This window comes from Doryrhamphus excisus, linkage group LG23 (genome assembly GCF_037039965.1).
Source record: "Doryrhamphus excisus strain RoL-2023G ecotype Guam linkage group LG23, RoL_Dexc_Guam_v1.1, whole genome shotgun sequence".
NCBI lineage: Eukaryota > Metazoa > Chordata > Actinopteri > Syngnathiformes > Syngnathidae > Doryrhamphus > Doryrhamphus excisus.
This window is the reverse complement of record NC_136379.1, coordinates 8,447,501-8,472,858: the sequence shown is the minus strand read 5'-3', so window position 1 is coordinate 8,472,858 and position 25,358 is coordinate 8,447,501. Positions and strand designations below refer to the sequence as shown.

Genomic DNA, 25,358 nt, shown 5'->3' with positions numbered 1-25,358 from the left:
TTAATATCATAGGTTTAATAAATAAAATTAAAAATAAACAAATTAATTAAATTGTATTATTGATATTGCATACTGTGAATATTTTATTACAGTTTTTAAAGATTATATGAATTTTAAACAATTATTATTAATTATATTAAACAGTTTTGCTTATGTAAGTAAAAATATATATTAAATAATGTTTCGTTTATATTAATACTTAATAAATGAATAACAAAATGCAGAGGGATTAAGTAAATGCATAATAAATGTAATAATAAAAATAATTTAAAAAACCTATTTAAACAATCATCATAGGTTTAATAAATAAAATTAAATAAAATTAAAAATAAACAAATTAATTAAATTGTATTATTGATATTGCATACTGTGTATATTAAATGACAATTTTTAAAGATTATATACATTTTAAATAATTATATGATAGATGCATTTTCCTTGTAAATGTGCGTATGGCTTATTAATATCAGATACGGTTGTTGATCTCGCAACTTTTCTTTGTGATGGTCCTTGCTAAATGATGGCGATATACATATACTATAAATATATATACCCTGGTGTTTATCGGCTCCAGCAGGCAATTAGCGGTGGAGCCCAAATGGGAATCTCATCTACTTGATAGACAAAAATTCCCGCTCGTCGTCACATGATTGGCACCGGGAATAAATTGTTTCTTTCCGCTGGGATTTTCTATTTGTTGCTCATCAGACAGGTGATGAGGGCTAATTATCCTGCTGGTGCTTGCTTGAGCACAAAAGAAACAAAAACAATTCTTAGCAGGACCACCTACATATTAATGTTCTACTATAAGATATGGCGATAATTATAATTATTATAATAACTATAAAAAGTCTAAATAGAGGTTTACCACTGTATATAGAACAGATATATTTATTTATATTTGTGCTCAACATGGAACAGATTGTTATGGGAAAAAAATCAACATTTCACACACAAGGTCATTCAAAGTCATTCCATAAACACACAGGAAAATAATCACAACATCGAACTTTTTAGCAACTTTGCTTCAAGTTTTCTTTTGTGAGGAAGAGACACAAACAAACAAACGCACTGATTGGCTAACGGGAGCAAATCACTGCCTTTTTCAGGAGGAATTTTGGATGCTGATTCCGTCAGCATCTGCTCTTGGCCTGATTGCTGTCATCACAGACGCCAACATGGCTGCCGTCATGCTGGTGATTAATGAGCGGCTTCATTATCATATCAGCAATGGAAGATGTTAGACCAGGAGGAGGGGAATGAAGAGCCTTCTTTTCTCATCACTTTGCTCTCTAAAAGCTGTTTGTCGTTATGAGCTCACTGTACACTGGATTCATATGTATCATATTAGCATTAATTAATATAAGAACTTTATGTTAAAGGTATTTTTTTACTATTACTAACACTATATTTACTACGAATTACTATTACTATCATTATATTTACTTTATTTACTACAAATATCCGCACCAATATCAATACTAGCATAATACACATACAAATTAAAGGCAGAAATCATTCAATATTTGATATGCTATTTACCCACAATGCTTTGGGGGCAACTTACTTCCTGTAGTTCAGGTGACCACATCGTTAGCAAAATGTTTGTTCCAGGTGTGTTTTGTGTTTGGTTCAAATGCAGCACTGCTTTCTTTGACTGATGCTAATGCTAACCAGCTACCATTGCCTGTGCCTTGACTGACCTAGCTTAGCTTAAGTTAGCTTAGCTTAGCCGAACCTACCTCATTCTGTGTAGCTATGGTGTCTTTAAAGTCCAATGCTTGTAGTATTATGTAGTATAGTTATTTTACAAGACGTAGTATATCTGAATGACACTGATTTAATACTTAATTTAAATGTTTTACTTACTTGTATGTATGAACGACGCCGGTCAAAAGTATCGAGACAGATGCTAGTTTAATAACATAGCTAAGTGTCTCTAAACTTTTGGTTTAGCTTAGCTTAACCGAACCTACCTAATTTTGTGTAGCTATGGTGTCTTAAAAGCACAATGGTTGTAGTATTATGTAGTATTGTTATTGTACAAGATGTAGTATATCTGAATGACACTAATTTAATACTTAATTTAGATGTTTTACTTACTTGTATGTATGAACGACGCCGGTCAAAAGTATCGAGACAGATGCTAGTTTAATAACATAGCTAAGTGTCTTTAAACTTTTGGTTTAGCTTAGCTTAACCGAACCTACCTCATTTTGTGTAGCTATGGTGTCTTTAAAGTCCAATGGTTGTAGTATTATGTAGTATTGTTATTTTACAAGATAGTAGTACATCTGACTTACACTGATTTAATACTTAATTTAAATGTTTTACTTACTTGTATGTATGAACGACGCCGGTGAAAAGTATTGAGACAGATGCTAATTTAATAACACAGCTACGTGTCTCTAAACTTTTGGTTTAGCTTAGCTTAGCCGAACCTACCTCATTCTGTGTAGTTATGGTGTCTTTAAAGCACAATGCTTGTAGTATTATGTAGTATTGTTATTGTACAAGACGTAGTACATCTGACTGACACTGATTTAATACTTAATTTAAATGTTTTACTTACTTGTATGTATGCACGACGTCAGTCTAAAGTATTGAGACAGATGCTCATTTAATAACATAGCAAAGTGTCTCCAAACTTTTGACTGGTATTGTAGCCAATATTAGAGTCAAATTTTGTCTTTAAAAAGATACTGACGTTCACTTTAAACTTTTTTTTCATATAGCCCAATAAGAAAACCAGAAAAATACATATATTGCTAAATTAGTCTTTATTAGGACTTATTTTGTGTTTTTTTTTTCCACAAAGATCCCGTGATGTGTTCAAGACCAAAAATGGATCAAAGTTTGCCATCACTTCTTTTTTGGGGACGGTCACCAGTCCTCGACTGGGGGTGCAATTTGGTGAGTAACCGCCATCTTTTATATGCGTATCAACCGCAGCATTAATCACAATTTTTGTCGATAATATATATATTCGTGATGTCTTTCTGTATGTAAATATTTGGTGCAGATCTGAATAAAGGTGCAGATCCACGTTATAAATTGTATGAGTGCGAAGATGCCGCCCCCCCCCCCTCCGTCCTTTGTTTCTTTTTTAATTAGCAAAGCATGCTGTTTAACATTTAATTGTTCCTCACACGCATTCTTCTCCTTTCAGTTTACATGAGTGTGTGGGGGGGGGGGGAAATAAACATAATTAATGTTAGCTTTGATTAGGCTGCAGTGTGAGATTGGCTCCACGGTGGTTCAATACTTATTAGTATTTAATGTTGATCAACTTGTTTACTTCAGTTGTGATAAGCTCTGACCTTATTTTTGCACGCGGTGGTAAATTGGCAATTAGGGGAAAAAAAGAGACAAATAGACTTAAAATGTAATCACGCTTGTGTGTGTGTGTTTTAAGATGATATGATCACTTTGAAAGTACACAGAAATAAATAAATTGAGGTACAAAAGGTGATCTGGACTGTAGACCTGCAGTGTAAAAGTAGCTTTGGTGATAAAGTAGGCGTATTAGTGAGCACGTGCAGAAATGTTACATGGTGGCGAATGAGGGCTAAAGATAAAGCTGCTTTTTAAAATGTCAGCCATGGTGCACTCGTGACATCGTCCTGTAAGGTTACGGGGGGGGGGGCTAAACACCCACACACACGCAAAGGCAAGAAATTTCCTGTAATGTAGCATATCTATAGAGCCATATTGACATAATTTACTTCTATTTACATACTCTATTTACATAGCAAAACTTTATACTACAGTTACATCATTCATATCTAATGTGCCATATTTACATGGCGTACCTCTGATATACTAATTTTAGAATCAGAATGCCCTTTATTGTCATTTTAAATATAGTAGAATGAAATTGCAGCAGCTTCATTTTCAGTGCAAGACAGTATTACAGTACAAAATATAGAAATTAGAAGTATAAATAAAGAATAATAAGAAGAATTAGAAGAATAAATAATAACATTGTAGAGGACGATTGGTTGCCATGGTTATACATAATGGACCATATTTAGACTGTATCTACCTCTAATGTACCATATTTATTGACATAAAAATAATTACAAATACATTAAATAAAATTAAATAAAATAGAAAAAATTCTAACAAATAAATAAAACATTTTCTAACAATTAAATAAAAAAAATTCTAACAATTAAATTAAAAATTTTCTAACAATTAAATTAAAAATTTTCAAACAATTACATTAAAATTTTCAAACAATTAAATTATATTATAAAGACAGGAAGTGAACAAATCTAACAGTTACTGATTGTAAAAGTACCAAATGGACGGGTAGAATTTTATAAGCTTCGCTTCTTCCTACTCCTTTTTGGACATGTGGAACTGTGAACTGATCATGTGATGCGTTCAATTGTAATCTGATGTTCAAATGAAATAAAACCATTATTATATTTACCTAAAGTACCTGTGTGCTGTATTTACATAGCATACCTCTACATCATAGTGAATATACACACCATCACATTTAATGGTCTACTGAGTTTTTACTGTAGTTTACGACAAGTGTGTGTGTGTGTGTGTGCGTGGCCCAGAGTGACTTTATGTTAAATGTCAAAGGAGGTACTGCTGATTAAAGCCCCCCCCCCCTCCTGTGTCTCTTGGCTTGTCTTTTTTAAGGCGGCAAAGGAGGCTCATTTATCAAATAAATAGAACCTTCAGCGCCGCCGTGGAAGCAAACTGGCCTCTCGGCAACGTCTGAAGGCTCCCCGCCGCAAAGCGGGAGCACTGCACGACCCCAAAAGAAGCCGCTATTATCTCCCAAGTCATTTGGCGGCTTTTTAATGAGTGATCCAAACGTCGGTTTTTGCTCCCATGCGTGACACTACGACTTTTTTATTTTTGTTATATTGCTGAAAAGAGTGGAGGATAATATCACATATGATATGGTGAACTGGGACTAACGTTTGAAAAATAATACAAAAACATCTTTTAATAGATGTTGAGATGAAAATTAGTTAATTTTATCTTATTAATTTCAACTTCACTGTCTGTACCTTTTGACCCGATACAGCAAGATGCTGTTTTGACTGGTTATTATGTGACTAGTTATTATATGACTGGTTATTACATGACAGGTTATTACATGACTATTTACGAAAGGTCGTTTGCCGGCTTCTTTCAGTGTCGATAATTCCCGCTTCCATGACAATTCAAGTGCACACGTGTCCGTGTTCTTTTGTGCGTCGCAGCTTTGACTGCTTGAGCGTGTTGTCTAAATGACAGGAATAGCATCAATCATTGCCGTGACCCGACCTTGCGTTGCTCTTTATTCGAAGCCTCAGGCTGCCTCCATTCAGCTCTGCTATATGTTGTGTTGTACATCGGGTTTTGATGTGCAGCACTCGTGCTATAGCCTCCGCTTGTTTGCCACTCATTCACCCCAGGCTGACAAGGTCAAAATGTTACATATTGTTGCCTGCTGATGCTCTCGTGGAGGAGCTACGCATACGTGGCGTGCTTGTGTAGCGACTTTCTTTTGATTGTCCAAAAGTCATATCTTTTTTTTTTTTTTTTTTTTGCATTGCGGCTAAGCACCTGCGTCTTTCAATGCAATGTTCTAGTTTTTCTTGTTATGTTTTTGCTCGTTTATGTTGGACTTAATGGCAGCACTACTGCACAACACATAAAGAAATATATATATTCCTTTTATTGGCTTTGGTGATGGGAAAAAAAGCAGTCTGTGATGATGGGAAAGTGGGGGTGTCCATACTTCTTCCAGCGAGGAAATGAAAGGATGCTGAGAGGTTAAATATGTTTAAAGAATAAGTGCCAAAGTGGGTTTTTTCTCCGGGTTTCCTCCCACATTTATTATTGTATTTATTTATTTATTTTATATCATTTATGTATATTAATTTTTAATATTTATTTTATATTATTTATTTATTTATTTTATTTATTATATTATTCAACATGTTAAACAAGATAATTGGCAAATTGTCCATAGGTATGAATGTGATATAAATGGTCATTTGTCTTTTTAAATTTATTTTATATTATTTATTCATATTATTTATTTTATATGATTTATTTATTTTTAGTATTATTAATTTTATATTATTTATTTTATGTATTATATTATTCACCACGTTGAACAGGATAATTGGCGAATTGTCCATAGGTATTAATATGATATAAATGGTCATTTGTCTTTTAATTTATTTATATTATTTATTTCATGTATTTATTTTATATTAATTTATTTATTATTTTTAATATTATTCATTTTAGTTTATTTATTTATTTTATTTAGTATTATATTATTCAACATGTTAAAGAGGATAATTGGCAAATTGTCCATAGGTATGAATGTGATTATAAATGGTCGTTTAATTATATTATTTATTTATTTTATATTGTTTATTTTTGTAATTTATTTATTTTATGTTATTGATATATTTATTTTTAGTATTTATTTTATATTTATATTTATTTTTTATTATTTATTTTATTTTTTATTGTATTATTCAACATGTTAAACAGGCTCCAGCATACCCCCGCGACCCTAATGAGGATAACCGGTATAGAAAATGGATGAATGGCTAATATTCCGACAATATTCATGGGAAATCGCAAATTTTGCTGTTGTTGTTGTTAAAACGTATCATTATGTGGGATGAGATCGGGATCTTGGTGAATTTGCTTACAGATAGCTTACATTCAGCAGCCTGTTGTTGTGTACGCTAAATGTGGTTATTTGGTTGTGCATGTCAGCATTTCAGGGTTCTTCTCATTTCAGTTGGTGAGTACTTGAGTAAATCCATCTCTGTCCGAAGTAGTAAACACAACAAGAGCATCTGCTGTGTCCCGAATGCACGGTTTGGACCCGTGGAGGAGTCCGAATCCTGCTCGACTGGTTCTTGACAAGTCATTCTTCAGGTCGTTCATCACTGCTGCTACACATCAGGGAACTCTCAAGTCACCCACTCTGTCACTCTGACAAGCGTTTAGTAGACCACACCGCTCCACGGACCTTTGCCACCTCACAGATGGGGTTCCTCTTGGGAAGGTCTGGGATACAGTGGAAGCTCTGGGAGGAAGAACAGAAACGGGAAAAAAACTATTATTATGCTTTTTCCATTTTTCCGATCGTCCATGCGGCGCCCTCACGTGCTGAATTCCAATCATCCTTCAGATATTCCAAGATTTCTGGCATGAAGATGTCTTCTTGTCTTAGCGCAGTGTGAAGAGTCGGAGGAGTGATGAACAATGGACCGAACGAAATGGAGTCAGCCTTGCGAGCGTGACCTCACGCTGCGTCTCGCTTAAGATCTCGATGTAAAATCTGAGTCATCAGACGTCCCAATCACCGTCTACCCAGGACGAAATTATAAATGCTTGAATTCCTGCCACCTACGAGGCACAGATGGTGTTTGTGAAGACGTTCAGCCACCAGGAATGAGCCGCGGGAGTGCAGAATCTCTCCAGAACTTTTGGAGGTTCTTCTCTTGGCTGACTCAGTGGTTGATGGATGCGGTATAAGCTGCATCTTAATGGGAGTAGGCAGCAGATGCGTTTGGTTGGACAACTTTCAAAAAGCAAAACATAGTGTGGTCACTGATATTAAGAGACAATTGTAGTCATTTAATATTTACCTTAATGGAATAATTTTTTTAGGTTAATTTTAATTTTTTTCATTGTAATTATTTTTTATTTAAATTGTAATTCAATCATTAATCATTTTTTTAGTTTACAATTAAAATAAAAATAATTACAATTAATCTTTTTATTTTCATTGTACTTTTTTGTTTTAATAATTTTTTTGTTTAATTGTAATTTTTTAATTGTAATTTTTTTAATTGTAATTATTTTTATTTTTATTGTAATCTTTTTCATTGTAATCATTTTTTTATTGTATTTTTTTCATTAATCATTTTTTAGTTTAAATGTAATTATTATTTTAATTGTAGTTTTTTTCATTGTAATCATTTTTTTAGTTTAATTGTATTTTTTTCATTAATCCTTTTTTAGTTTAAATGTAATTATTTGAATTGTAATCTTTTTCATTGTAATCATTTTTTTAGTTTAATTGTAATTTTTTTTAATTGTAATGTTTTCATTTCAATATTTTTTTTAGTTTAATTGTAATTTTTTTAATTGTAATTTTTTAATTTTAATTAAAAAAATTTATTGTAATTTTTTTTCATTGTAATCATTTATTTTCATTTTAATTGTATTTTTTTTGTATTTTTTTCATTTTAATCATTATTTTAGTTTAATTTTAATCATTTTTCATTTTATTTTTATATTAATCTCATATGTATTAAGCACATGTACTGTGTGGTCTGTGGGATTCTTCTCAAGGGTTTGTAATAAAAACACCCCGAGCCCCCCTTTAACCAGAGGGGGGGTGGGTTGAATGTAGACACAAATTGGATAAAGTTAAATTACTCTGATTACTCTTACTGAATACTGTAAAATATTTCAAAGACACAATCTGTTCCAGAGTTGAAACGCTGCCTCTGCTGGCCAGAAATGGAAATGAACCCAAGAAGGCACCAATGCCAGAACTTGAGAAGGATTGATTTACTCAAGCAGAGAGGAGGACTTGCCTTTTAATTAGTGCCGTTATTATTGCAACAAACGAGAGCACAAGATGAAGTGTATTGGGGTGTGTGTGTGTGGGGGGGGGGTTGGAAGACGAAAAAGAAAGCATCTTATTTGGCCGGCTGGTTGGCATGGTAACAGTGCTGGCTCACTGCTCCGCTGGCAGGACATGAAACGTAATTGCATTAATCACTCGGGATATTTTTGTATCATTTTTTGGGGCTTCTTAGCGACAGAATCATTTGTATAAAAGCTGAGTTGAAGAGTTTAGAATGATTTATTTTTAGATGGCCATTTTAACGCCATGACTTTGATTAGTACAGGAAGTAACTACTAGTCTCAAAATGCGACTTATACTCCAGTGCGACTTATGTATGTTGTTTTTCTACCTAATTATGCATTTTTGGCCTTGTGCGACTCATACTCCAGTGCGACTTATGTATGTTTTTTTTTCCCCTGGCCTTGTGCGACCTATGCTCCAGTGCGACTTATGTATGTTTTTTTTCCCCTGGCCTTGTGCGACTTATACTCCAGTGCGACTTATGTATGTTTTTTTTCCCCTGGCCTTGTGCGACTTATACTCCAGTGCGACTTATGTATGTTTTTTTTCCCCTGGCCTTGTGCGACTTATACTCCAGTGCGACTTATGCATGTTTTTTTTTCTACCTAATTATGCATTTTTGGCCTTGTGCGACTCATACTCCAGTGCGACTTATGTATGTTTTTTTTCCCCTGGCCTTGTGCGACTTATACTCCAGAGCGACTTATGTATGTTTTTTTTCCCCTGGCCTTGTGCGACTTATACTCCAGTGCGACTTATGTATGTTTTTTTTTCCTGGCCTTGTGCGACTTATACTCCAGTGTGACTTATGTATGTTTTTTTTTCTACCTAATTATGCATTTTTGGCCTTGTGGGACTAATACTCCAGTGTGACTTATGTATGTTTTTTTTCTCCCTAATTATGCATTTTTGGCCTTGTGCGACTTACACTCCAGTGCGACTTATGTATGTTTTTTTTCTACCTAATTATGCATCTTTGGCCTTGTGCGACTTCTACTCCAGTGCAACTTATGTATGTTTATTTTTCTACCTAATTATGCATCTTTGGCCTTGTGCGACTTATACTCCAGTGCGACTTATGTATGTTTATTTTTCTACCTAATTATGCATTTTTTGTGCGACTTATACGCCAGTGTGACTTATGTATGTTTTTTTTTCAACCTAATTATGCATTTTTGGCCTTGTGCGACTTATACTCCAGTGCGACTTATGTATGTTTTTTGTCTACCTAATTATGCATTTTTGGCCTTGTGCGACTTATACTCCAGTGCGACTTATGTATGTTTTTTTCTACCTAATTATGCAACCAGCCCCTTTTACCAACCCAGAGCATCCCAGAAATACTCAGTGGGTGGCATGTCTGAGTTTCCAGCTTCCTGGATCCTCTCCCCATGGGGTCGTGCATCGTCATGCTGCAACAGGAAGTGATGGTCATGGATGAATGGCACCGAAACGAGCCTCGGGATTTACTTTTTACTTTGGTGACATTTCACATCTCTAACCTGCAAGCAACATTCAAACATCCAACTGTGTGGCCCACATGAACCCACCGTCACGATTTAGAACAATTCTCCTAACAAACTTTGAGGAACCAGATGTGAAACTTTAATGGCTAAATAATTTAAGAAAAAAAAAACAAAGCAGCGGTGCTTTGAGAGGCTCAGTATAAACAAACAGAACATTAACCTCATCTCAACTTTGCCGTAACGATGTTGTGTATTGTAAGGAAATGAGGCGGCTTTCAATGTGCAGTTCAGGGATCACCGGAGTTTGTTTGCTTGGTGTTGAAACGTCAACGGCCTTTTTTCCTGTTTTTTTGAACAGGCCGCTATTGGAGGACTAGTCGGTAATCATACAATTTGAAAGGTTTGGAAACTTTATGAAACCAAATAAGAGCAATTTATTTAGTTACTGCAGTGATGCCTGAAAGTACAGTAGAGTCTGTCATTTTCCATAAGTTATTGTGCTACGTGAGTGTGTGTATTACAAAGGCCTGGATGAGAAACAATTAAGGCCTTTCATATTTTGTAAAGCAATGCATGTACTTGTAGATACGGCGAAAAGTTATATATACTGTACCTTGAAAAAAAAGTGCATCGTGAAAAATGCTAATTAGTGCTAACTCCACATTTTGCTCATTTTCCTCCATTTTTTGCTGGTTTTATTATTTTCTAAACAGTTAAATTTTCTTCTTAAATAACCTTTCTTTTTTATGACTTTATTTACAAAACATTTTGACTTATTTTTCACAATATTATACATTTTTCACAACCTATTTTCCCCATAATGGTATAAAATTCTCAGAATATTACGACTTTTAAAACATTGCATAGACTTTTGTGTCCATTTCTTCATATAATTATGATTTTATTCTCATAATATTTGGACTTTATTTTTGTCACAATTTTTTCCGCAACCTAATTTTTCCCCAAATTAAAATTTTATTGTCTTTTTTTTACAATATTATGACTTTTAAAAAGTAGCCGTTTTTCTTTATTTCAACTTTATGCCACTAAAATCTTATTTTTTCCTTCTCATAATTATGACTTTATTGCCATATTTTCACTCGGTAAATTTTTTGGGGCTGAAGTCCCCCCTAAAATAGGCCTAAAATCTGGTACTTTTACAATCAGTAACTGTTACATTTGTTCACTTCCTGCTTTCCGAATATAGTTTACATTTTTTTTTTTATATTTTTGTTTTATTTATTTTTCATTTCTAATTTTTTTTTTTTTTTATGAGTTCTTAGATTGTTAAAATCCTTGATGTCCTCGTGGAATCCAGGAATAATGTGCACATGTGACTTAGAGGGTCATGTGGAGGCCACCAGGATGAGTTTCTCGTTTAATCAGCCTCATGATGACAGAAATACTCCAAATAACAAATGAAAATCTTCTGTAGGGAGACAATTAGCTTCAGAAGATGTCAAACGGAGAGATAGCGACGCCTTAATTACTGTTATTGTATGCCGGAGATAAACTCTCACATGGATAATAAGTGCGTCTTCCCGTGGAGCAGCAAAACACTCCACTCCCTCGCTTTTACATTTTGATTCTCTGTTTTTTTTTTTTTCCACTGGAGATTCCGACAGCCGATATGATTTTTCATTTTCTCTTAGAATATAACTTATTCTAGTGGTAGGCAACATTGTACGTACAGTGAATACCAGTAATGGTAAAATGAACACCACAAGATTAATAACAAAGACCCGTGAGGCGTTAAACTACACACTCTCAGATATTTGTGCAGCGTTTTTGTGTCCTTGTTAGACCGAGTTTGTGCTGCTCTCTGAAGGGAGTAGTTAACAGCATGGTAAGAGATTTTAGTTTAGATTTTTAGATGGTTTTTTTTCCTTCCTAATAATACCTCAGCATTTACTAAAATTTACACATGTTATTTTCGAATACCAACTCTAGTACTACAAGTATTACAGTGGTAGGCAACATTGTACATAAAGTGAATACCAGCAATGGTAAAATGAACACTACAAGATTAATAACAACGACCTGTGAGGCGTCTTTGTCTTAAACTACACATTCTCAGATATTTGTGTAGCGTTTTTGTGTCCTTGTTAGACCCAGTTTGTGCTGCTCTCTGAAGGGAGTAGTTAGCACCATGGTAAGAGATTTTAGTTTTAGTTTAGATTTTTAGATGCCTTTTTTCCTTCCTAATAATACCTCAGCATTTATTAAAATTTACACATGTTATTTTTTAATACCAACTCTAGTACTACAAGTATTACAGTGGTAGGCAACATTGTACATAAAGTGAATACCAGCAATGGTAAAATGAACACTACAAGATTAATAACAACGACCTGTGAGGCGTCTTTGTCTTAAACTACACATTCTCAGATATTTGTGCAGCGTTTTTGTGTCCTTGTTAGACCGAGTTTGTGCTGCTCTCTGAAGGGAGTAGTTAACAGCATGGTAAGAGATTTTAGTTTAGATTTTTAGATGGTTTTTTTTCCTTCCTAATAATACCTCAGCATTTACTAAAATTTACACATGTTATTTTCGAATACCAACTCTAGTACTACAAGTATTACAGTGGTAGGCAACATTGTACATAAAGTGAATACCAGCAATGGTAAAATGAACACTACAAGATTAATAACAACGACCTGTGAGGCGTCTTTGTCTTAAACTACACATTCTCAGATATTTGTGTAGCGTTTTTGTGTCCTTGTTAGACCCAGTTTGTGCTGCTCTCTGAAGGGAGTAGTTAACAGCATGGTAAGAGATTTTAGTTTTAGTTTAGATTTTTAGATGGCTTTTCTAATCATCTGTTAGCCTTATAAGATGAGGAACTTGGACTGCACAGCGGAGACCACGGTTCAATTCCACCCTCTGCTATCTCTGTGTGGAGTTTGCATGTTCTCCCCGTGCATGCGTGGGTTTTCTACAAGTACTCCGGTTTCCTCCCTCATTCCAAAAAAAAACATGCTAGGTTAATTAGCGACTCCAAATTGTCCATAGGTACGAATGTGAGTGTGAATGGTTGTTTGTCTATATGTGCCCTGTGATTGGCTGGCCTGGCCACCAGTCCAGGGTGTACCCCGCCTCTCGCCTGAAGACAGCTGGGATAGGCTCCAGCAACCCCCGCGACCCTCAAACACACAATTTTTAGTCGCGGCTGCACGGCATACGAGTGGTTAGCACGCAGGCTTCACAGCTAGGAGACCCGAGTTCAATTCCACCCTCGGACATTTGTATAAAAATGTTTATGAAATGCATGAAAAATGTTTTTTCTTTGGAAAACAAATAATTTTTGCAAGTGATCCCAAACTTTTGAGCGGTAGTGTATTTTTTTTTTTTTAAATGCCAATTTTATAAATTTTACAAATTGGTCATAATATTTCTTTATTATATTATTATTATATTATTGATGAAAATTTGCTTGCACTTTGCCTCTAATGCACTGATGCTTCACTTCTGGCGTGATGTGATGAAATGGCATCGAAATTACGTGAAGGAGAGATATGACGTCATACATAAAAATGTAACTTGTGGAAGAAAACTTTGGCCACACCCACTCAGTCACGTGAGCAGCCAGCAGGGGGCGATCAAGATGTTCTTATGTTTAAGGATAATGGTGAAAGGTGCATATGTTTAAATGGGTATAATAGTATTTTTATGGGTATAATAGTATTTTTATGGGTATAATAGTATTTTTATGGGTATAATAGTATTTTTTATGAGTATAATAGTATTTTTTATGAGTATAATATTCTGCACATTCATCTTTTATTTTGACATTCAGCGTCATCTTTTCATTTTTCCACTCCAACCTCGTGCGGACTTGCGCGTGCACGCCCTCCGCGCGTGGCTGTGGAGTGACACTGTGCGTGCGTGCGTGCGTGCGCGCGCCAGTGGAATCCCGAGTGGAAGAGGAGGAGGGACCACCGTAGCGCGCAGGGAAAAGAGTTCTTCATCCACGCTGCTTCTCTCTCTCCCCACCCCCCCACCCCCCCTCCTTGCACGCGGGACAACGCCAGGTTCGAGTCCGTGACCTTGTGGACTTGACACTGCGCCTTTTTCCACGCACATCCACGACTAGTTCCGCTGCTCTACCTCACTTCTCTCTCTCTCTCTCTCTCTCTCTCTCCCCACCGGGTCCACTCTCCGGTTGCTCGTGGAGCCGTGAATCCGCACGAGGACCATGTGATTTGTGGAGTCTTTTGGCGGGGATTTAGGGGGCCGGAAGGACGCGGGGACATGGTGAGTGAGAGAATCACGACCTTCCACGATAATCCAGACTGCGGTCCACATGTGCCGCAAGGTGTGTGCGTGGGTCCGGTCCGCATCCACGCGCTGATGCTTCCGGTGTGAGCGCGGGGTTGAGTGGAATTGACCTCCACGCTGATCAGTGTGTGATTAGTAATCCATCAGTCACCTGGAATCCATGTGTGGCAACATTGATGACACGGGACGCGTTGGGATGATTGATGGTTGCTCGGAAGTGTGGCTGTGCTTTTTCTTTGGATTAGTGTTGCGTTCATTTGGCTCAGGCATTATCAGACTGGGGGCGGGTCTTGGTGTTGCTTTGACAACGCTTGGTGGAAGTTGTTGTTATTGTTAGATATTCGCTCATTAAGGGAATTTCATTTGTTTTTGGCTTCTACTTTTCGATACATTTAATTTTGATACTTAAAAAGAGCTGGGTAAAAAGAACCGACTCTTTCGGCTCCCAAACGATTCCTTTCATTATGTTGTTGTTGTTGATTAAATTGCTTTCTTCCCAAAATAGATTACAAAAAATAGAATTATACAAAATCAAGGGTGTCCAAAGTGTGGTCCGGGAGCCATATGCAGCACATGGTACGCTCATTTTATTGTGATACTTAAAAAGAGCTGGGTGAAAAGAACCGACTCTTTCGGCTCCCAAGCGATTCATTTGATTATGATAATGTTGTTGTTTAAATTGCTTTCTTCTCAAAATAAATGAAAAAAAAATAGAATTATACAAAATCAAGGGTGTCCAAAGTATGGTCCGGTAGCCATATGCAGCACATGGTACACTCATTTTATTGTGATACTTAAAAAGAGCTGGGTAAAAAGAACCGACTCTTTCGGCACCCAAACTATTCATTTGATTATGTTGTTGTTGTTGTTGTTGTTTAAATTGCTTTCTTCCCAAAATAAATGAGAAAAAATAGAATTATACAAAATAAAGGGTGTCCAAAGTGTGGTCCGGGAGCCATATGCAGCACATGGTACACTAATTTTATTGTGATACTTAAAAAGAGCTGGGTAAAAAGAACCGACTCTTTCGGCTCCCAAACGATTCCTTTGATTATGATAATGTTGTTTAAATTGCTTTCTTCCCAAAATAAATTAGAAAAAAAAATAATTCTACAAAATCAAGGGTGTCCAAAGTGTGGTCCGGGAGCCATATGCAACACATGGTACGCTCATTTTATTGTGATACTTAAAAAGAGCTGGGTAAAAAGAACCGACTCTTTCGGCTCCCAAATGATTCCTTTGATTATGTTGTTGTTGTTGTTTAAATTGCTTTCTTCCCAAAATAAATTAGAAAAAAAAATAATTCTACAAAATCAAGGGTGTCCAAAGTGTGGTCCGGGAGCCATATGCAGCACATGGTACACTCAAAAAATATAATTTATCAAGAAAACTAAAAAAAAACAAACAATCAAAGAGGAAAAAAAAAATTACAATAAAAAAACTTAAAAAACTTAAAAACACATAAAAAAGTTTAAATATTATGACAACAAATCCATTTGTTGTAACATTATGACAAAAAGTGAAAATATTATGGGAATAAAGTCATAATTCCTAGAGTAAAATTTATAATAAGAAAGTTTAAATAGTTGGGGCAAAATAGTGAAAAAAAGCATAAAGTATAAAGTCAAAATATTAAAATAAAAAGTCAAATTACTTCTTTTGGGTATGAGAAATGGTGAATTGTAATATGTGATGTATTCTATTGTAATTAGTATGCATGTTCAAATAAAATTATGTTGTAATATGAGGAAAAATGTCATTTTAGTAGGATAGAGTTGAAATATTAAAGTAGCATATATATTAAAAAATTATAATATTAATGTGGTAATGTCATAAGAAACAAAATAAAGTTATAATTTCTGCAAAATACTTTTTGTTTACTTGAGTGACATACTGTATAATAATGTTCTTTCTATAATGTGATTCGGGCTGCAACTCACGATTATTTTAATGATCAATTAATTTTTAGATTAATCGATGAATGGATTAAAAAAATAATTATTATTTCCAGGAATTTCTTTATGAATGAATGAATGGAAAATGATATCAAAGGGGGCGAGGTACATCAGGGACTGGATCAGGACCGGATCGGATTCAGATTCAGTGTGAACCCGGTGTGAAACCCAAACATAATAACGTCTCCTCATGGATGACTTAGAACATTGAAAAATAATCACATTATCGAGGCTGAAATCAGATTAACTGCATCATCTATTAATCATGGATTAATCATTACAGCACTAAATGTGATCATGTGATCATTTCCAGTACATGTATTGTATATGCTTGAGAGGAATTATTATTTTTTTCCATTTTATGATTGAAAGTGTTGCTTTGTCAGGCCCATGTGCACACGTCCTGTGGCGTGCACTTTTTTTTTTTTTTTTATCGCTTTTTTACGCAACATTTATGGAACGCTCCGTCAGGTCAAAGGTGCTGATTACGGTACGGGGAGCGTCAACGGTTTGCCAGCTAGCATTGCAGTAGTCGCACACTTTAGTGACACGCTGGAGGTGCCGCTTTCAGGTCGGAGATGTTGTTGTAGATGAGGGGAGAAAGAGGCGTGAAGCTTGGATGGATGGATGGATGGATGGACGGATGGATGGACTGGTTCTCCTGAAGGTAAGCGTTGCTTTGGAGGACCATCACTTCTTCTTCTTCTTCTTGTGTTTTTCATTGGAGCTGTAAGTAGATGTGTGTTTATGATAAGGAGGACACGTGTGCTTCGGTACACAACAAGGAGAGCATCATCTACTACCTTCTTTTTAATACCATAAATAAGTGTGCATGTTTGTTGACGTTGTCGTTATTGCTATTTTGTGCAGCTTATTCGAAGATGTGTGTGTGTGTGTGTGTGTGTGTGTGTGATGTTTCAGTACAGAAGCCGAATAGCACTTTGCATGTAAAGTATGCCGCCATCCAACCATCGATCCATTAGTCATCAGAATGTTAGCACGCACACACAGAGGCCACAAGATTAGGTACACACTCTAACAAGATGCAGCCTTTGCTAACGCTGCTCCGTTGCTCAGTTGAACCTCGGAATAGTCCGACAAACGCCGAAGTATATTTTTCCCGCGGAAAATCATGTAAAGCCAATTAAGTAGTATTATGAGAAACAAAATATTATATTAATTTTTTTTTTTATTCTGATAAAAAACATGTTATGGGAATAAAGTCATAATTAAAAGTAAAAAATAAAACAGCAGAAATGTAAAAAAAATATGAAGAGCAAAAAGTTAGTAAAAATAATAAATATAATAAAAATAAATAAATATAAAAATCATGTAAAGCCAATTAAGTAGTATTATGAGAAGCAAAATATTATATAAAAAAAATATTTTTTTAATTCTGATAAAAAACATGTTATGGGAATAAAGTCATAATTAAAATAAAACAAAAAAACAGCAGAAATGTAAAAAATATGAAGAGCAAAAAGTTAGTAAAAATAATAAATATAATATAAATAAATATAATAAAAATAAATAAATATAAAAATCATGTAAAGCCAATTAATTAGTATTATGAGAAACAAAATATTATATAAAAAAATATTTTTTTAATTCTGATAAAAAACATGTTATGGGAATAAAGTCATAATTAAAATAAAACAAAAAAACAGCAGAAATGTAAAAAAATATGAAGAGCAAAAAGTTAGTAAAAATAACAAATATAATATAAATAAATATAATAAAAATAAATAAATATAAAAAAAATTAATTTAAGTAGCATAAAGTTGAAATATTAAACATAATTAAAAAAATCTGTAATATTGTGAGAACGGGCTGCACAGTGGTCGATTGGTTAGCGCGCAGACCTCACAGCTAGGAGACCAGGGTTCAATTCCACCCTCGACCATCTCGGTCGAAAATGAATGAATGAATGAATCAAAATATATTTTAAAATTCTGATAAAAACATGTTATGGGAATAAAGTCATAATTAAAAGTAAAACAAAAAACAGCAGAAATGTAAAAAAAAATATGAAGAGAATAAACTTGTAATACTATGAATAAAAATAATTAATTTAAGTAGCATAAATTTGGTTATAAATTACATTTATTATTATTATTATTATTATTCATACTATTATTAAATACTGAACAAAATAAAAAAAATCTGTAATATTGTGAGACCGAGCAAGAATTAAAGGTGTTATTTTTGCATAATTGGTGCACTTACATACTTAAGTGCATAAGTGCACTCAGACTGCAGTCCCCTAAATGGCGATACACTGTCTTGGAAGGGGGGGGGGACATGAGATAATGGATTAATATCATCATCATCCTTAAATATTTTTACCCCTTTAAGTATGCATTTGTATTATTTCTTGATGAAAGACCCCCCCCTCCCACGATAAAAACTATTCCACTGAACATCCTGCTTGACAGCTTGAACTCAGAGGTCGCGTGGAGGGCAAATGAAGGTCACGAGTAATCCTGGTTGAATTGGATTCTGATGTTGATTGTCGGTGTGTCCATCTGTGCGCTTTAGCGGCTTTGCAGGAAGCGGCGATGGCGATGGCGATGGCGATCGATAACGTGGAGTTGCTGGAGGCTGTCTGTGAGGGGGGGGTGTGGAGGCTAAGTGCAAGGGGGGGGGGGGGTCGGGGGGGTGATGGCCCTGCTTTTATTCATTGCATTAGAATCATCAATTTAATCAATTATAGCATTTGATGTTGTTGACTTGGGGACAAACACAAACACACTTTTTAGTAATTGCGAGGACAGGCCACTAGTTGGCAGTGTAACACGCTACCTTCATGTCATTTTGACATAAAAATCCGTTCCAAAGTGTATTTAAGTCACATTTTAAACAATCGTTTAAAAGAGGAACGTTAGAGGAACCTTCCAGCAGGAGTAAGATGAGAATTCCTTCAGGTGGAAAGGAACCCATGGAGCAAATAAGAGAAAATAAGACATAGAAAACCTGCTAACCTTCTACATAACCTTTTTAAAATTATTAGAGACCTCTAGACATAAAGTAACACCCCTATAGTCACCTTTACACACCTATTACCCAATATAGTAGACATTATAACTGACAATAAGACATAGAAAACATGTTTGCAACCTTCTAAACAAGTTTTTTCAAATTATTAGAGCCCTCTAGACATATAATAACATCCCTATAGTCACCTTTACACACCTATTACCCAATATAGTAGACATTATAACTGACAATAAGACATAGAAAACATGTTTACAACCTTCTAAACAAGTTTTTTCAAATTATTAGAGCCCTCTAGACATAAAATAACACCCCTATAGTCACCTTTACACACCCATTACCCAATATAGTAAACATTATAACAGACAATAAGACATAGAAAACCTGTTTGCAACTTTGAAAATTCAGTTTTTAACATTAGAGCCCTGTAGACATGAAATAGCACCCCTATAGTGACATTTACACTCCTATGCCCCAAAATAGTAGTTCACATAATAAGAGAAAATAAGACATAGAAGCCAGAAGCTTGGCCTAATTAGTTCTAATTGTTAGCATGTGTCGTTTTGCAAAATATCCAAGTGGCAAATTTGCATTTTTTTAAATTTTTCATATTCATACAACAAAAATTTAAAAAATCAGAAATTGACAATTCTGCAGTTATTTTACAAGGACAACTTTCTAATGTTATGATAAAAATTCAAACACAATTTTTAGTAGCATCTGCACGGTGGATGAGTGGTTAGCACGCGGGCCTCACAGCTAGGAGACCCGAGTTCAATTCCACCCATTCCACCAAATTTGCATTTTTTTTAATGTTACGATGGAAAAAAAAAATTCAAACACAATTTTTAGTAGCGGCTGCACGGTGGATGAGTGGTTAGCACGCATGCCTCACAGCTAGGAAACCCGAGTTCAATTCCACCAAATTTGCATTTTTTTTTTTCACTGTAGCTTTTACTGGCAAAAATTGGACCAGCCCTGCTTGAGTTGTTCCATACTGTATCTTTAATGGAATAGCTGCAGTGAAAAGAGTCTTTGTGTATTTTATTGGACTCGGAGTACATAAAGGGAACTATTGTCATCTCGGAGTGGTTCAGTCGTGTCAAACGTGGTGGGTGAGGCCGCCAAAGAGAAACGCTAGTAAACATTAAAGGCGGAAAAGGGGTTCACCCAGAGGACGAGAAAGACGTCTGAAGGACGAGCGCAGGAGCGAGTGCGGCATCGTGAGGAGTTATTTTGGGTGCTCCACCTCGGGCGCTCCGTCACAGAGCACAAAGGTTGCGTTTGAGCTTTGACGACTTCATTGGCTCCGAAAAAAACCCAACCTGAGACGTTTCATGACAACGTGTTAGGTCACGTTATGTCATTATGTGTGTGTGTGTGTGTGTGTGTGTGTGTGGTTTTCAGATGTGATCATGTGATGCACGCATATTCCACATACCCAAACGGCTTTGCTAAGTGGAACTAAAAGCTATTAATTTGTGACACAAATTCACAAAGTAGGTTTCTTTATTTAGAAATGTAATATTTTCATAATTATAACACAGAAAACCTGTTTCTAACCTTCTAAATACATTTTAACATATTAGAGCCCTCTAGACATGAAATAGCACCCCTATAGTCACCTTTACACATCTATTACCCCATATAATAGTCAAAATTATCACAGAAAATAAGACATAAAAACCTGTTTACATCCTTGAGAATTCAGTTTTTAACATTAGAGCCCTCGAGACATGAAATAGCACCCCTATAGTGACATTTACACTCCTATACCCAATATAGTTCGCATAATAAGAGAAAATAAGACATGGACACCTGTTTACAACCTTCTACATAAGCTTTTTAAAATTATTAGAGACCTCTAGACATAGAATAACACCCCTATAGTGACCATGACACACCTATAACCCAATATAGTAGACATTATAACAGACAATAAGACATAGAAAACCTGTTTACAACCTCGAAAATTACGTTTTTAACATTAGAGCTCTCGAGACATGAAATAGCATCCCTATAGTGACATTTACACTCCTATACCCAATATAGTAGTTCACAAAATAAGAGAAAATAAGACATAAAAATCCTGTTAACCTTCTACATAAGCTTTTTAAAAATATTAGAGCCCTCTAGACATAAAATAACACCCCTATAGTCACCTTGACACACCTATTACCAATATAGTAGACATTATAACAGACAATAAGACATAGAAAACCTGTTTACAACCTCGAAAATTACGTTTTTAACATTAGAGCCCTCGAGACATGAAATAGCACCCCTATAGTGACATTTACACTCCTATACCCAAAATAGTAGTTCACATAATAAGAGAAAATAAGACATAGAAAACCCCGTTAACAACCTTCTACATAAGCATTTTCAAATTATTAGAGCCCTGTAGACATAAAATAACACCCCTATAGTCACCTTGACACACCTATTACCCAATATAGTAGACATTATAACAGACAATAAGACACAGAAAACATGTTTACAACCTTGAAAATTCTGTTTTTTACACTCGAGCCCTGTACACATGACATAACACCCCTATAGTGACATTTACACTCCCATACCCAATATAGTTGACAAAATAAGAGAAAATAAGACATAGAAATCCTGTTAACCTTCTACATGAGCTTTTAAAAATTATTAGAGACCTCTAGACATAAAATAACACCCCTATAGTCACCCTGACACACCTATTACCAATATAGTTGACATTATAACAGAAAATAAGATATACAAAAACTCTTTCCAACCTTGAAAATTCAGTTTTTAACATTAGAGCCCTGTAGACATAAAATAACACCCCTATAGTCACCTTTACACACCTATGACCCCATATAGTAGTAGACATTATAACAGAAAATAAGACATAGAAACCCTATTTACAACCTTCTACATAAGCTTTTAAAAAATATTTGAGACCTTTAAAAATAAAATAACATCCCTATAGTCACCTTTACACACCTATTACCGGATATAGTAGACATTATAACATAAAATAAGACATAGAAAACCTGTTTACAACCTTCTAAACAAGTTTTTTCAAATTATTAGAGCCCTCTAGACATAAAATAACACCCCTATAGTCACCTTTACAGTCTTACTACCTTGTATATATACGTATGTATACGTATGTATATGTATATGTATATGTATATGTATGTATACGTATGTATGTATACGTATATATGTATACGTATGTATGTGTATGTATACATATGTATGTGTATGTATACGTATGTATGTGTATGTATACGTATGTGTGTATGTACATATACGTATGTATGTGTATGTATACGTATGTATGTGTATGTATACATATGTATGTGTATGTATACGTATGTATGTGTATGTATACATATGTATGTGTATGTATACGTATGTATGTGTATGTATACGTATGTGTGTATGTACATATACGTATGTATGTGTATGTATGCGTATGTATGCGTATGTATGCGTATGTATGTGTATGTATAGCTGATAGCTGATTTTCTTACGGTATCATTTAGTTGAACAAAATCACAAAGTGTATACCCGCCATCCGTTCAAGTAGCATTGATGCTATTGCTAACGAACCATGTCATTTTGAAAGAATCTGTTCCGTCTGTAGTGTTTTTGCGTAACAGTTTTGCATTTTAATTTCTGAGCGCTCAGATGACCCTTCAGCAGCGACACGGATATCCTTTTATTGACGTGTCTGGTGACCGCTGGCGCCTGCGTGTCTATCAAATGCTACGCTATTGCGCTCATGCTAATGTTGGCGGGGGGGGGGGGGGGGGGGGAGTGAAAGCCCATGAAGTCGATGGGGATTCCTTTAGGAAAACATTACTGAAGCCCACGTTGGCATTTAGCTAATCGCTGGTGTTAGCGTGTTAGCACAACAAATAGCACACTTACGTACTTACTCAATAAGTATACAGTATATTATGTAATACTACTGCTATAAAATGGCCGACTATGTAAAGTTTCTTTTTATAGCCTCAGTAGTAAACGTAAGGAAAAGACAATAAAGAAGCCAAAGTGTGCAGGTTTTAAAGGTCACATGTTGATCCGTGATCCGTGATCCGTGATCCGTGATCCATGATCCATGATCCATGATCCATGATCCATGATCCATGATCTGCTCTCCATCCCTGAGTGGATGTTTGCTCGAGGGCACCAAAGTGGAGCTTTTAGCATCAAACCTGGGAAGCCAAACAGAGCAGAAGGAAGCCAAATTGGACACGAGTCCACAAACAGGAGCGTACACCGTTTTCATGCCGCACAGCCTGTATCATATATATATACATATATATATATGAAATATATATATATATTTATATATATATATCATCTCAGCTTTGTCATATGGGTGATAAATTCTATTATTTATATCAAATTCACTCTTTGCTGTTTTCCACATTTTTGCTTTTTTCCACCAAATATTCCAACATTATTCTTCTTTAAAAATCATCTTTAATAAATTTTGGAATATTTTAACTTTAATCCCGTAATATTAAAAAAAAATTCTCCACATTTTTTGCTTTTTTTCACCAAATATTCCAACATTATTCTTCTTTTAAAATCATCTTTAATACATTTTTGAATATTTTAATTTTAATCCCGTAATATTAAAAAAAATTCTCCACATTTTTGCTTTTTTCCACCAAATATTCCAACATTATTCTTCTTTAATAATCATCTTTAATACATTTTTGAATATTTTAACTTTAATCACGTAATATTCAAAAAAAATGTCTCCACATTTTTGCTTTTTTCCACCAAATATTCCAACATTATTCTTCTTTAATAATCATCTTTAATAAATTTTGGAATATTTTAACTTTAATCCCGTAATATTCAACATTTTTTTCTCCACATTTTTGCATTTTTCCACCAAATATTCCAACATTATTCCAAAAATCATCTTTAATACATTTTGAATATTTTAACTTTAATCCCATAATATTCAACATTTTTTTCTCCACATTTTATATAATAATAATAATATAAAAAAAAATTCTCCACATTTTTTGCTTTTTTCCACCAAATATTCCAACATTATTCTTCTTTAAAAATCATCTTTAATACATTCTTAAATATTTTAACTTTAATACCATAATATTCAACATTTTTTTCTCAACTTAATTTTCAAAAAATGCTACTCTTTTTGTTTCTTATAATATGACTTTTTTACCCTCATAAAATTGCAACTTTTTTCTTTTTATAGTTTGACTTTATTCTTCTAAAATGTCATTTTTACTATTATTATTAATAGCTATTATTAGTAACTATTTATTTATTCTTATTATTAATAATAATAGACCCGAGTGAGGATAAGCGGCATAGAAAATGAACAGATGGAGAGGAAAATTGGAAATTGGCTTATTAGAATATTATGACTGAATTCCCATCATGTTTTTGACTTTATTTTGACCTTAATATTTTTACTTTTTATGCAGCCTAATTAAAAAATATACAACTTTATTTAGTTTTTTTTGCTTTAATATTCCAACTTAAAAAAATAACTAAAAATAATAAAAAAATATATATTTTTCCTCACATTATGAGTTGATTCTCGTAAAATATATATTTTTCTCATTAGATGATTTTCTTTAATATTTTAACTTCAAGCTACAAAAATTTATTTTTTGTTGTTTTGTTTTGAATAATATTAATATTTTTTAATAATGGTCTTTTTTAAAAATTGTCTTAATATTTTGACTTTATTCTTCTAATAAGATCAAATTTGTTGAAAGGCTTTCATGTTATTTATGGGGGTGTTTTTGCCAGGCAAATGGTTGTGTGTGTGTGTGGGGGGGGGGTGAAGTGACGAGCTAAATGTTTATTCCACTCAGCTGCAAGTCTGCTCACTCAGTCTCACCGGACACTTGATTAGGTACACCTCCATCGATGGTGTAGAACTCGGGGGGGGGGGGGGGTCCGCATACATACATACAAATGTACTTTGGACACCCCCGCTGAAGTTCCAACCACATGACTAACATGCTAATGACATGC

At 34.5% G+C, this 25,358-nt stretch overlaps 1 protein-coding gene across 3 annotated transcripts in view; it reads left to right on the top strand.

Annotated features, from left to right (window-relative positions):
- The first annotated feature begins 14,143 nt into the window (after positions 1-14,143).
- Positions 14,144-25,358, top strand: part of htr4 (5-hydroxytryptamine receptor 4) — a 45,181-nt gene continuing 33,966 nt past the window's right edge. For all 3 annotated transcript variants that reach the window (XM_058064219.2, XM_058064218.2, XM_058064217.2), the window contains exon 1: positions 14,144-14,367. The gene's annotated coding sequence lies outside the window, so the exon portion shown is untranslated. The remainder of the gene's footprint in view (positions 14,368-25,358) is intronic.